General features: G+C 34.1%; 1 protein-coding gene across 5 annotated transcripts in view; it reads left to right on the forward strand.

The window, feature by feature from the left end:
• Positions 1–12,987, forward strand: part of RNF180 (ring finger protein 180) — a 265,704-nt gene that overhangs the window by 189,427 nt on the left and 63,290 nt on the right. The gene's annotated exons all lie outside the window — the stretch shown is intronic.

Raw genomic sequence — 12,987 nt, forward strand, 5'->3', positions numbered from 1 at the left:
ACATTCTAGTGGTGAAAGAATAGATAAATAGATCAGTGGAACACAACAGAGATCCCAGAAATGGAGCCACATAAATGTAGTCAACTGATCTTTGACAAAGGAGCAAAAGCAGTACAGTGGATCAGAGACAGCTCTTTCAACAAATGGTGCCAAAACAACTGGATAGCCAAAAAAATGTAGACACAGATTTACATCTTTTATAAAAATGAACTCAGCTGTTCAAGATTAAATGACTGTAGGTGTCTGGGTTTATTTCTGGGTTCTCTATTCTGTTCCATTGATCTGCTTTTATACCAGTATCATACTGTCTTGATTGCTGTGGCTTTGTAATATTGTCTGAAGTCTGGGAGAGTTATGCATCTTGCTTCCACCGCCGCCCCGCCCCCTGCCCTAGGGTTGCTTGCAATTCTGGGCCTTTTACAGTTCCATATAAAATTTTTGATTATTTGTTTCAGTTCTATGAAAAATGTCATGGGTACTTTGATAAGGATCAAATTAAATCTGTAAATTTCTTTGGGTAGTATGGCCATTTAACAATATTAATCTTTCTAATCCAAGAGCATGTGATATCTTTCCATTTATTTGAATCTGCTTTAATTTCATTGAGTAATGTTTTATAGCTCTCAGTTTATAAATCTTTCACCTCCTTGGTCAGGTTTATTCCTAGGTATTTTGGGGAGGTTATATTGCTTTATGGTTTTTAAATTCCTTTTCAAATATTTAATTGTTACTATACAGAAATGCAACCAATTTCTGAATGTTAATATTGTATTCTGCTACTTTGCAGAACTCATTGATCAGTTTGAGTAGTTTTCATGTGGAATACCTAGGGTTTTCTGTTTATACTATCATGTTATCTGCATATAGTGACAGTTTTATTTCTTTCCTTCCAGTTTGGATACCTCTTATTAATTAATTAATTAATTATTTTTTGCCTGATTAAGCATCCTTATTTTGTTCCAGATTTTAGCAGGGAGGCTTTCAGCTTATCTCCATTGAGTACTTTATTGGCTCTAGGTTTGTCATAATGGCTTTTTTATTTTGTTGAAATTAGTTCCCTCTATACTCACTATAGTAAGAGTTTTTTTCATGAATGGATGTTGAATTTTGTTGAATGCATTTTCTGCATCTATTAAGATGATCATGTACTTTTAGACTCTTCTTTTGTTAATGTGGTGTACTACATTGATTAATGTTTGTATGTTGAACCCTCTCTGTAAACTTTGGATGAAGCCTACTTGGTCATGGTGTATGATCTTTTTTATGTTTTGTTGGATTCGGTTTGCTAAAATGTTGTTGAAAATTTTTGCATCTAAAATTATCAAAGATATTGGCCTACAGTTTTCTTTTTTGGTGATATCTCTTTCTGATTTCTGTTAGGGTGATGATGGCTTTATAGAATAGGCAGGCCAGAAATACACCCAGATACCTACAGTTAATTAGTCCTCAAAAAGAAGGCAAGGATATAAAATGGGGAAAAGATAAGTGGAAAACAATATGGAGGTTCTTCAGAAAATGAAATATAGAACTACCATATGATCCAGCAATTCCACTCCTGGGAAAATCACCAGACAAAACTATAATTCGGAAAGATACATGCAACTCTATGTTCATAGCACTGTTCACAATAGCCAAGTCACGGAAACAACCTAAATGTCCATCTATAGATGAGTGGATTAAGAAGGTGTGTTACATGTATACAGCAGAATACTACTCGGCCATACAAATGAATGAAATAATATCATTTGCCACAACATGGATGCAACTAGAGAGTCTCATACAAAGTAAAATAAGTCCAAAAGAGAAATACAAATATCATATGATATCACTTAAATATATCTATATACAAAAACAGAGTCATGGACATGGGTAGTAGACTTGTGGTTGCCATTCGGGGGGAGGGGAGTGGGAGGGACTTGGAATTTGGGGTTAGTAGATACACAGTATTACATTTAGAATTAAATGCCCATTAAAAGCTCTGGGCTCAGCAGTAGCAAACCTGACTAGTATACATGAAGACACAGGTTCAATCCCTAGCCTTGCTCAGTGGGTTAAGGATCTGGTGTTTCCATGAGCTGTGGCGTAGGTCATAGACGTGGCTTGGATCCCATGTTGATATGGCTGTGGTGTAGGCTGGCAATTGTGGCTACAATTCGACCCCTAGCCTGGGAACTTCTATATGCTGTGGCTGTGGGCCTAAAAAAAGACCAAAAAAAAGAGACACCATCCCCCCCAAGTAAAGCTCTGGAGAATGCAACTCTACACAGATTATCTGCTCTCCTAATAAATGTAAATATTAAACTAAAATAATAATCCTTTTATTTATTAAATAGTTAAACAAGCTATATAAAGAGAAAAATTAAGGAATACTTTTCACCTTGAAAGAGCTAAAAATGATCTACATTAAAATAAATGACTGAAAAGCCTCAGGCCAAGTTTTACAAATTCCTGCAAATTGTCTTGCTTAGAGACTAAAACCAATTAATTAGAATGAAAATTCTTATTTTTCCCCTACAAATTTGAAAGAATATATTTGTGCTATTTTGGCTCTCTTTTGAGTATATTCGTGACTTTAAAATGTACTGCTTTCTATGGGAAAATGTATGCCTTTTCATATATATATATATATATATATGTATATATATATATACACATACATGTATATATACGTATATATACATATGCATACATGTATATATATATATAGAGAGAGAGACTGCTATATTAAAACATCATGGTAACTACAAGCCAAAAATCTACAATATATGTATTGCACATATAAGAAAACGGAATCCAAACACAACACTAAAGATTGTCACCAAATCACAAGGAAACAAAAGAGAAAGTGAAGAAAAAGACCTTTAAAACAAATCCATAACAATTAACAAAAGGGCAATAAGAACATATATCACTAACTACCTTAAATGGTAAATGGACTAAATGCTCCAACCAAAACACATAGACTGGCTGAACTGATACAAAAGCAAGACCTATATGTTTGCTGTCTACAAGAAAATCACTTCAGATCTAGAGACACATAGAGACTGAAGATAATGGGGGTGGAAAAAGGTATTCCATGCATAAGGAAATCAAAAGAAAGTTGGAGTAGGAATACTAAAATCAGACAAAATAGATTTCAAAGTAAAGACTGTTAAAAGAGACAAAGCAGGACACTACGTAATGATCAAGGAATCAATCCAAGAATATATAACAATTGAAAATGAATATGCCCCCAACATAGGCAGTACCTCAATAGAAAATGCAAATGTTAACAAATAGAAAAGGGAAAACTGACAATAACACAATAATGGGGGACTTTAACACCCCATTTACATGAATAGATCATCCTGACAGAAAACTGATAAGGAAAATACAGGTCCTAAATAATACATGATACCCAGTAGACTTAGCATTCCATCCAAAAGTACCAGAAACACATTCTTTTCAAATTCACATGGGACATTCTCCAGGATAGATCACCTACTGGGCCACAGTGTAGGCCTCAGTAAATTTAAGAAAATTGAAATGTATCAAGCAACATTTACAACTGTAGTACTTTAAGACTAGGAAAAAAAACTATAAGAAAATAAACTAGAAAAACAGACATGGTAGGCTAAACAGTGTGCTAGTAATCAACCTATGGATCACTAAAGAAGTCAAAGAGGAAATTAAAAAAATACCTGGATTTAAGTGAAAATAAAAATACAATGACCCAAAACCTATGGGATGCAGCAAAAGCACTTCAATGAGGGAAGTTTATAGCAATACAAGCTTACTTCAGGAAACAAGGAAAACCTCAAATAAGCTAATGATACACCTAAAGCAACTGAAGAAAGAACAAACAAAACCTAAAGTTATTAGATGGAAAGAAGTCATAAAGATTAGAAAAGAAATCAATGAAATAGAGACCAAATAAAAGTAGAAAAGATCAACAAAACTAAAAGCTGGTTCTTTGAAGAGATAAACAAATTTGATAAATCTTTAACCAGACTCATCAGGAAAAAAAAGGAAGAGTGCCCAATAAATTCAGAAATGAAAAAGAAGTTACAACTGACACCAAGAAATAGCAAGGATCAGAAGAGACTACTACAAGCAGCTATATGACAGTGAAATGGACAGTCCAGAAAAAAATGGACACATTCTAGAAAGTTTCAATCTTCCAGATGAACCAGGATGAAAGAAAAGCTGTAAAAAGACCAATTTCAAGTACTGATATTGGTTAGTGATTAAAAAACTCCCAACAGAAAAGGTCCAGGACCAGATGGCTTCACAGGTGAAATTCAATCATTTAGAGAGGAGTTAACATCCATCCTTCTGAAACTATTCCAAAAATTTGCAAAGGAACACTGCAAAACTCATTCTGTGAGGCCATCCTATCCCTGATTCCAAAACCAAAAAAAGACATCACAAAAGAAGAAAATTAAAGGGAAATATTACTAATGAGCATAGACACAAAAATCCTCAAAAAAAAATACTAACAAACTGAATCCAACAATGCATTAAAAGGATCGTATACCAAGATCAGGTGGAGTTTATCCCAGAGATCCAAGGATTTTTCAATATTCACAAAACAATTACTGTGATACACTGCATTCATCTAAGTAGATACAGAAAAAGCTTTCAATAAATTCAACATCCATTTATGATTAAAAACTCTTCAAAAACTGGGCATAGATGGAACCTAACTCATCATAATAAAGGCTGTATATGACAAACGCACAGCTAATGTCTTTCTCAATGGTGAAAAACTCAAAGCATTTCCTCTAAGATCAAGAACAAGACAAGGATGTCCACTGTTGCCACTTTTATTCAGTAAGTTTTGGAAATCCTAGCCATGGCAAAGAAGAAATAAAAAGAATCTGAATTGGAAAAATAGTAAAACTTTCCCTGTTTGAAGATGACATGATACTATACATAGAAAATCCTAAAGATGCTACATAAAACTAGTAGAGCTCCTCAATAAATTCAGTAAAGCTGCAGGGTACAAAATTAATACACAGAAATCTCTTGGATTTCTATAAAGTAACAATGAAAGATCAGAGAGAGAAATTAAAGAAACAATCCCATTTATCAGCACAACACAAATAAAAAGCTTAGGAATAAACCTACCTAAGGAAGCAAAAGACCTGTGCTCTGAAAACTATAAGAGGCTTTTGAAAGAAATCAAAGATGACACATATGGAAGGATATACCGTATTCTTAGATTAGAAAAAAAAAACCCAATATTCTCAAAATCACTATATACTACCCAAGGCAATTTACAGATTCATTGCAATCCATATCAAATTACCAATGGCATTCTTCACAGAGCTGTAACAAAAAAAAAGTTTTAATTTGTATGGAAACACAAAAGACCCTAGATAGCCAAAGTAATCTTGAGAAAGTAAAACAGAGGTGGAAAAATCAGGCTCCCTTACTTCATCCTATACTGCAAAGCTATAGTAATCAAAAACAGAAATACAGATCAATAGAACAGGATACAAAGCCCCAAAATAAACCCATGCACCTATGGTCAACTAATCTATGACAAAGGAGGTAAGAATATATGGTAGAGGAAAGCATCTCTCCAGCAAGTGGTTCTGGGAAAACTGGACCACTACATGAAAAAGAATGAAAGAAAAACGTTTTCTAACACTATACACAAAAATAAACTCAAAATGGATTAAAGGCCTAAATGTAGGACCAGATATTATTATTTCTTCTTATTATTTCCCCAATACAGTTTTTTTTCTACTGTACAACATGGTAACCCAGCTACGCATACATGTATACATTCTTTTTTCTCCCATTATCATGCTCCATCATAAGTGACTAGACATAGTTCTCAGTGCTACACAGCAGGATCTCATTGCTAATCCATTCCAAAAGCAATAGTTTGCATCTATTAACCCCAAGCTCCCAATCTGTCCCACTGCCTCCCCCTCTGCGTAGGCAACCACAAGTCTGTTCTCCAAGTCCATGATTTTCTATTCTGTGGAAAGGTTCATTTGTGCCATATATTAGATTCCAGATATAATGATATCTTATGGTATTTGTCTTTCTCTTTCTGCCTTACTTCACACAGTATGAGGATCTCTAGTTCTAGTCACAATAGCCAAGGTATGGACACAACCCAAATGTCCATTGATAGATGACTGGATTAAGAAGATCAGATATTAGTAAACTCAGGAAAACATGCACAGAACACTCTTTGAAATAAATTGCATAAACAAAACACAAAAACCTACAGAAGAGGAGAAATTTTTTGTAAACAATGCTAATGCAAATTGATTAATCTCCAAAATATACAAACAGCTCACTATTAAATGTCAAAAAAGCAAACATCCCAATCATAAATAGACACTTCTCCAAAGAAGGCATCCAGATGGCCAGTAAGCACTTGAAAAGATGCTCAATAGTGAGAATTATTGGAGAAATGCAAATCAAAACTTCTGATGGAGGTTCCTTACAAAACTGAACTAGAGTTACCATATGATCCAGCAATTCTGTTTCTAGGCATATATCCAGAGAAAACCATAATTTGAAAAGATACATGCACCCCAATGTTGATAGCAACCCTGTTTACAATAGTGTAGACACGGAAGCAACCTAATTGTCCATTGACAGATGAATGAATAAAGATGTTGTGGTATATATACACAATTGAATATTACTCAGCCATAAAAAAGAATTAAATAGTGACATTTGCAGCAGCATGTATGGACCTAGAGATTATCATACTATGTGAAGTAAATTAAACAAAATCATGTGATATTGCTTATATGTAGAATCTAAATAACAGGTGCATATGAATTTATATACAAAACAAATAGATTCACAAACATAGAAAACAAATTTATGACTACCAAAGGGAATGAAGGAGAGGAATAAATTAGGAGTTTGGGATTTATATATACATACTACTATATATAAAATAGATAACCAACAAGGACCTACTGTATAGCACAGGGATCTATACTCAATATCTTGTAATAGCCTATAATGGAAAAGAATGTAGAAAATATATGTATATATACATATTTATATGTATAACTGAATCACTTTACACTTTACTGTACACTATACTATACTATATGTATAACTGAATCACTTTACTATACAACATCATAAATCAACTATATTTCAGTAAAAATTTTTTATGGTAATAATGCTTTATTTATTTACATGTAACTTTTCCAGGAAACTCAAAGTATAAAATTATCGTATTGAACAATGGCAGCTGTATGAGGTAAATAATTTTACAGTTAGAAAGCATTTCAGCATTAGCATGACTTATTTTAGAAGGAGGTATTTCTGTGATTCTGGAGTTTACTTGTATCTGTTATTAGGTTTTCTTTTTGCTCTGATGGTTGCATAAAGACATTAAAGGTGGGATTTAGTGGATTATATTGAGTTTTACTTTTTTTCCAATTCTCTCTTGGTCCCAACATCTAAATCTTTTTTTAAATGTATTATAAATATTTTCTATAATAGAAATTAAAACAGAAAAAAATTAAAATATTTGTTTAATTCATGTAAACATAAACCATTACATGATAAAATATACTTTATGAAAAATTATTATAAAACAAAAATTTTGAGAAAAATGGTTTTACATTTTTATTTTTGCAAATCTTTAACATTTGGCTTAGTAGAAGACAGTTGTATTCTTGTATCTGCTTCTCCATGCAAACTGTTGCCATCTATTGTTTTGGTTGAAGAATATGAAGAAAATCAGGCCAGATAGGTAGAAAGTAGCCTACACACTGTGAGAAGATATGTGAAATGTTGCTACCAGCAAGAACTTAATTTCCAAAATATACAAACATTTCATACAACTCAATAACAAAAAAAAAACCCAAACCAAAAAATGACCAGAAGACCTAAATAGACATTTATCCAAAGAAGACATGCAGGTGGCCAATAGGCACATGAAATGATGCTCAACATTGCTAGTTATTACAGAAATGTAGATTGAAACTAAAATGGTGTTATCACCTCACACCAGTCGGAATGGCCATCATCAAAAAATCTAAAAATAATAAATTTTGGTGGGTGTGGAGAAAATGGAACCCTCCTACACTGTTGGTAGGAATGTAAATTGGTACAACTACTGTGAAGAACAATATGGTGGCTCCTCAAAAAATTAAAAATGTAAATACCATATATTCCAGCAGTCCCACTCCTGAGCATATATCCAGAGAAAACCATAATGTGAAAAGATGCATGTACCTCAGTGTCATAGCAGCACTATTTACAATAGCCAAGAAGTTCCCTGGTAGCTCAGTGGGTTAAGGATCTGGTGTTGTCACTGTGGCACAGGTTCACTCACTGGCCTAGAAACTTCTGCATGCCACATGGATGGGCAGAAAAAAAACCCAGAACCAAACATTCAATAGCCAAGACATTAAGCAACCTAAATGTCCATTGACAGGAATGGATAAAGAAGATGTGGTGTATGTACACAATGGAATATTACTCAGCCATAAAAAAGAACAAAATAGTGACATTTACAGCAGCATGGATGGACCTAGAGATTAGCTCTCTAGCAAATGTTCTACTTAAGAGTGAACATGAACATGCTTGTGTTCCTATCACTTTTGGTTGATGAATAGGTATTTCTTTTATAATCCATTTTAGTCTATCTTGTCATAACATTCATTCATTTTTAGATATAACCATAAGAACTATACAGAGGAAAATTATGACCTCTTTCACACAAATACTTGAATATATTATCTTCTCTTAGTATTTTTCTGAGTGAATACCTTCAGTAACAGTACTTAATATGAAGTAGTTTCAGAACTCATGCCCTCAGTAACAGTACTTAATATGAAGTAGTTTCAGAACTCATGCCACCCTGACCTTCAGTGTGTTTCTGTGCATAACTCTAGTTTATCTCTGTCCCTCAAAGTAGCTACAAATATGGTGTCATCATATACAAAGGTAGGCATATAAACCCACACTACACTGCAGTTCAAGTTCTGTTTGCCTTTTAAGTAACCACATCATATGTTGAGCTTCTAGTCAGTTAAGATCTCTATCTCTTCTTTATGTGAGTTGCTTTCAAAGTTTCATTCATCTTCTGTGTGTGCAATCTGGTTTATATTTATCCCTGTTAAATTTAATCTCGATTTCAGTCAGAAATTTACTATGTTTTTTTTTTAATCTTTACTCTGCTATCCAGGTTTAACCTAGCTTATGTTTTTATATTATTTGTCAGTTGCATATCTTGCTCGAGAAAGGATTTTGCGTATTCTTAGTTGGCCAGTCATTGTTCCTGTCCCCACCCATTTTTTGATAAGTATTTTGGGGTCTCCATCTATGATAATTGAAATAATAACTGAGGAAATAGAGATGAGTTCATAGGCATACCTATTAAAAACTTCCTTCCAGGTTGAAATTGATCTATTAGTAAGTATTTTTTAATATAGTAAGTAATTATTTTTTAATATAACCATCTTTCCAACAGTAAGCTTATTATTATACAACCATATATCTCTCCACTTTGGAGAAAAGCCCAGTGAAATTCTGTCCTTGAGGTAGCTTTTTGTCTTCTTGCAGAAAAGTTTTTAACTACTAGATGCATGCAGTTATCTGCATGTTGGAACCTCTTAACCCTTTTAGGCTCTTAAAACACAGTGATTCTAGAGGTCTTTGGATGTGTTATATCTATTTTGTGGATTGAGTCATGTAGCTCAAATAATTGATGAATAGTTCTAACCTCATTTTCTGTTTTTCAAATTTCCACTTTCAAGTTTATTTCTAGAATGTTATATTTTTAAATAGCAAGAAGTTTATTTGATGTGTATTTTAATGAAGTCTAATCACTTTTGGTATACATGTATGGATAAACTACTTTGTAGAAATAAAATTCCACACAAATATTTGATTCACAATTTGATTGATCTAAGAGGTTCTTCAAATTATGATTTTTATACCATGGATTTCTTTGAGGTTAATTAGTTCAAATCTGAAGGCACAGTACTGAGAGTGTAATAACAAACAGAATAAGCTGTCACTATGAAATGAAATTAAATAAGCAAGCATCTAGGTCCAAAGATGTTTTTATTATCTGGAGTGCCCAAATCAGTACTAACTATGCACTTTTTCATGTTTCTTTAAAGTTCAGGAGAGAACAGAAATATATCAATAATGAGCAAACTTGTGTATACTGTTGCTTTTTCAGCAGATTTTTCTTTCTTATTGTTTAAATTATAGCTGCAAACTTTCTGTTGATAAGGGAAAGTTATGTTATTTCCTATCTGTGTTAAACATTGTGTTTGTTATATGATGTTTCACACAATGCTTGTTAAATCTAGCTAGAAATATCCAAAAAGCCTACAAGAATATCTAAGAACACATCAGAGATAGCCACTGAAAGATACAAATAAGTACAATATTTAACAATTTGAACCTATGAGCATTTTGAGAATGTGAGCTCCCAAAAGCAGGCCCTACTATTAATTCTTTGGGGGTGGGGTGGGGGAAGTGTGTATATATATTTTTTCATTCTCCTTTATTAATCTTAGATTCTATTCAGATAAATAAAAAATAAGCAAATAAAACTTATGAGGAAACAAGTAGCTGTGACAGAGAACAACTTCAGATAGAACAGCAGTGAAATCTTTTGTGGAAGTTGTTATTTTTTTTTCTTTGGTTTTTTTAGGGCTGCACCTGTGGCATATGGAGGTTTCCAGGCTAGGGTCTAATCGGAGCTGTAGCTGCCAACCACAACCACAGCCACAGCAACGTGGGATCTGAGCCACGTCTGCAACCTATACCACAGGTCACAGCAACGCCGGATCCTTAACCCACTGAGCAAGGCCAGTGATCAAACCTGCAACCTCATGGTTCCTAGTTGGATTTGTTTCTGCTGCACCACAATGGGAACTCCCTAAACTCAGATTTTTAAAATTAGGTAAAGTTATTCATGTGTAGCCAAGGATTTATCAACTAATTTTGTTATGAACAAATTGCAATAAAATTTAATTGTTTAAAATAACAACACACAATTTTCTGTGGTTTTTACAATTTTGGTAGCTGGGGCTGCTCTCAGTTGTGATGGTTATCTCTGGTCCACATGGTGTGATCTGGGTTCCCTTGTACAATTGCAAGTTAGGTGATAGTCATTGACTCTACCCACATATGTCTCGTGGTTGGCTTTTTGTCAGAAGTCACAACAGAGCAACTGGACCATATGTCACATACTCTTCAGCAGGCCAGCCAAGGTTTTTTCACATGGTAGTAGACTCAGAGTTTCCAAGATCAGCAAGAGAGGATTTCAATGCATAAGCTTTTTTAAAGCCTCCTTTTGCATCATGTTCGCTAATGATCTGTTAGCCAAAGAAAGTCACATGGCAGAGTCTAAATACATAGAATGGAAATATAATCTCTTCATCCTGATGAAGTGGGTATGAGTGCACATACAGTTGTAGGAAGAATTTTGTCTATTTTGTAATCAACCACATAAAGTAAGGTCTTTTTAGGAGGAGGAAAGCATTTTGTATAAGGCCTTAAGACAAGAAAGTGTTTGATGTGTTTGTTGAGCTAGAAGACCAGCGAATTGGAAAGTAGCTCAAGATAAAGGATAATAATGAACTCGAACTGGATCATGCAGAGTCCTATAGACCATTGTAAGGAGTCTGATCTTATTCCAAATGTAAGAAGGCAACATTAAGTAAGTGACAAGAAAGAAAGAGATCTTAGTCTCTTTAGTCTACTAAAAGATCTTAGTCTCCTTAGGAAATACTGCTGAAAGATTGATGAAGGTAAGTCGGGAAAGTATTTTTGTTTTGCTGAAAGGACATTAAGATGAAAGGACTTCCTTTATTATAAGGCTATAGTAAGAGATTGTGATTATCGCATTAGAATAGACAGGAAAGTAATGGAATAAAATAGAAGCCAACCCATGCATATCTGGCCTCTTAATAACAACATGGCATTTTAGAACAGTGGAAGAAAACAGGGTCTTTGCAATAACTGGGCTATACCAATTAATAACTACTTCAAATTAAAATGAAGATTATACCTAATGTGCACCGTACGTGAAAACTCAATTTCAGGTAGGTTATAGAATGATGAAACATTAAATGCACCTTGGGAAAGGGTAAGAATTCTTAAATAAGATGCAAAAAGTGTTAACCATAAAGGAAAATTTTCTTTAAAATTAAGAACTTCATTTCATCAAAAGACTTGATGAAAAGAGTGAAAAGACAAACCAGAGAGAAGGAAAAAAATATTTGCAGCACATCTAACCAATAACAACAGATAACCAGGTTAAGTAAAAATGCTTACAAGTTTATAAGAAAAATCAGATAACACAATAAAAAATAGGATAAAGACTCAAATACGTCCTTCATAAAAATAAACATTAACAGAAAGTGACAGAAGAAGTCTGGCAGAGGGGAAGCAAAGCCATCTAGATAAATCAGATAATAGTTTAAACAATAGGAAGGTTTTTCTGTATTCTCAAGGCTCTGTTTGCCTCATTTACATAACTTTTACCCTTCATGTAACGTAAAAATATTTCTTAAACCCAAGGCCACCAAATATTAATCACTGTTCTTGATTTTTCACAACTACCAAAGTGAGAAAAGCGTCTATACCATGTATACTCCCATCATGCCTCAGTGGACTGAGGTCAGGCCTGGTTTGAGGAAGTTTTCCAAAGCTCTAGCCAAAACTTAGGGACTGTGAAGAAGAAAACAGGGAAGGATGGCTCTGGTTAATATTTACTGATTATGTAGCTTCTGTTGTGGCTCAGCGGAAACAAACTCGACTAGTATTCATGAGGATGCAGGTTCCATCCCTGGACTCGCTTAGTGGGTTAAGGATCTCGTGTTGCTGTGACCTCTGGTGTAGGTCACAGATGCAGCTCAGCTCTGGCATGGCCATGGCTCTGGTGTAGGCTGGCAGCTGTAGCTCTGATCCAACCTCCAACATGGGAACTTTCCACATGCCACAGGTGCTGCCCTAAAAAAAATGGGAAAAAAAAAAAAAAAAAAA

Source organism: Sus scrofa, chromosome 16, assembly GCF_000003025.6.
Source record: "Sus scrofa isolate TJ Tabasco breed Duroc chromosome 16, Sscrofa11.1, whole genome shotgun sequence".
Classification (NCBI taxonomy): Eukaryota; Metazoa; Chordata; class Mammalia; order Artiodactyla; family Suidae; genus Sus; species Sus scrofa.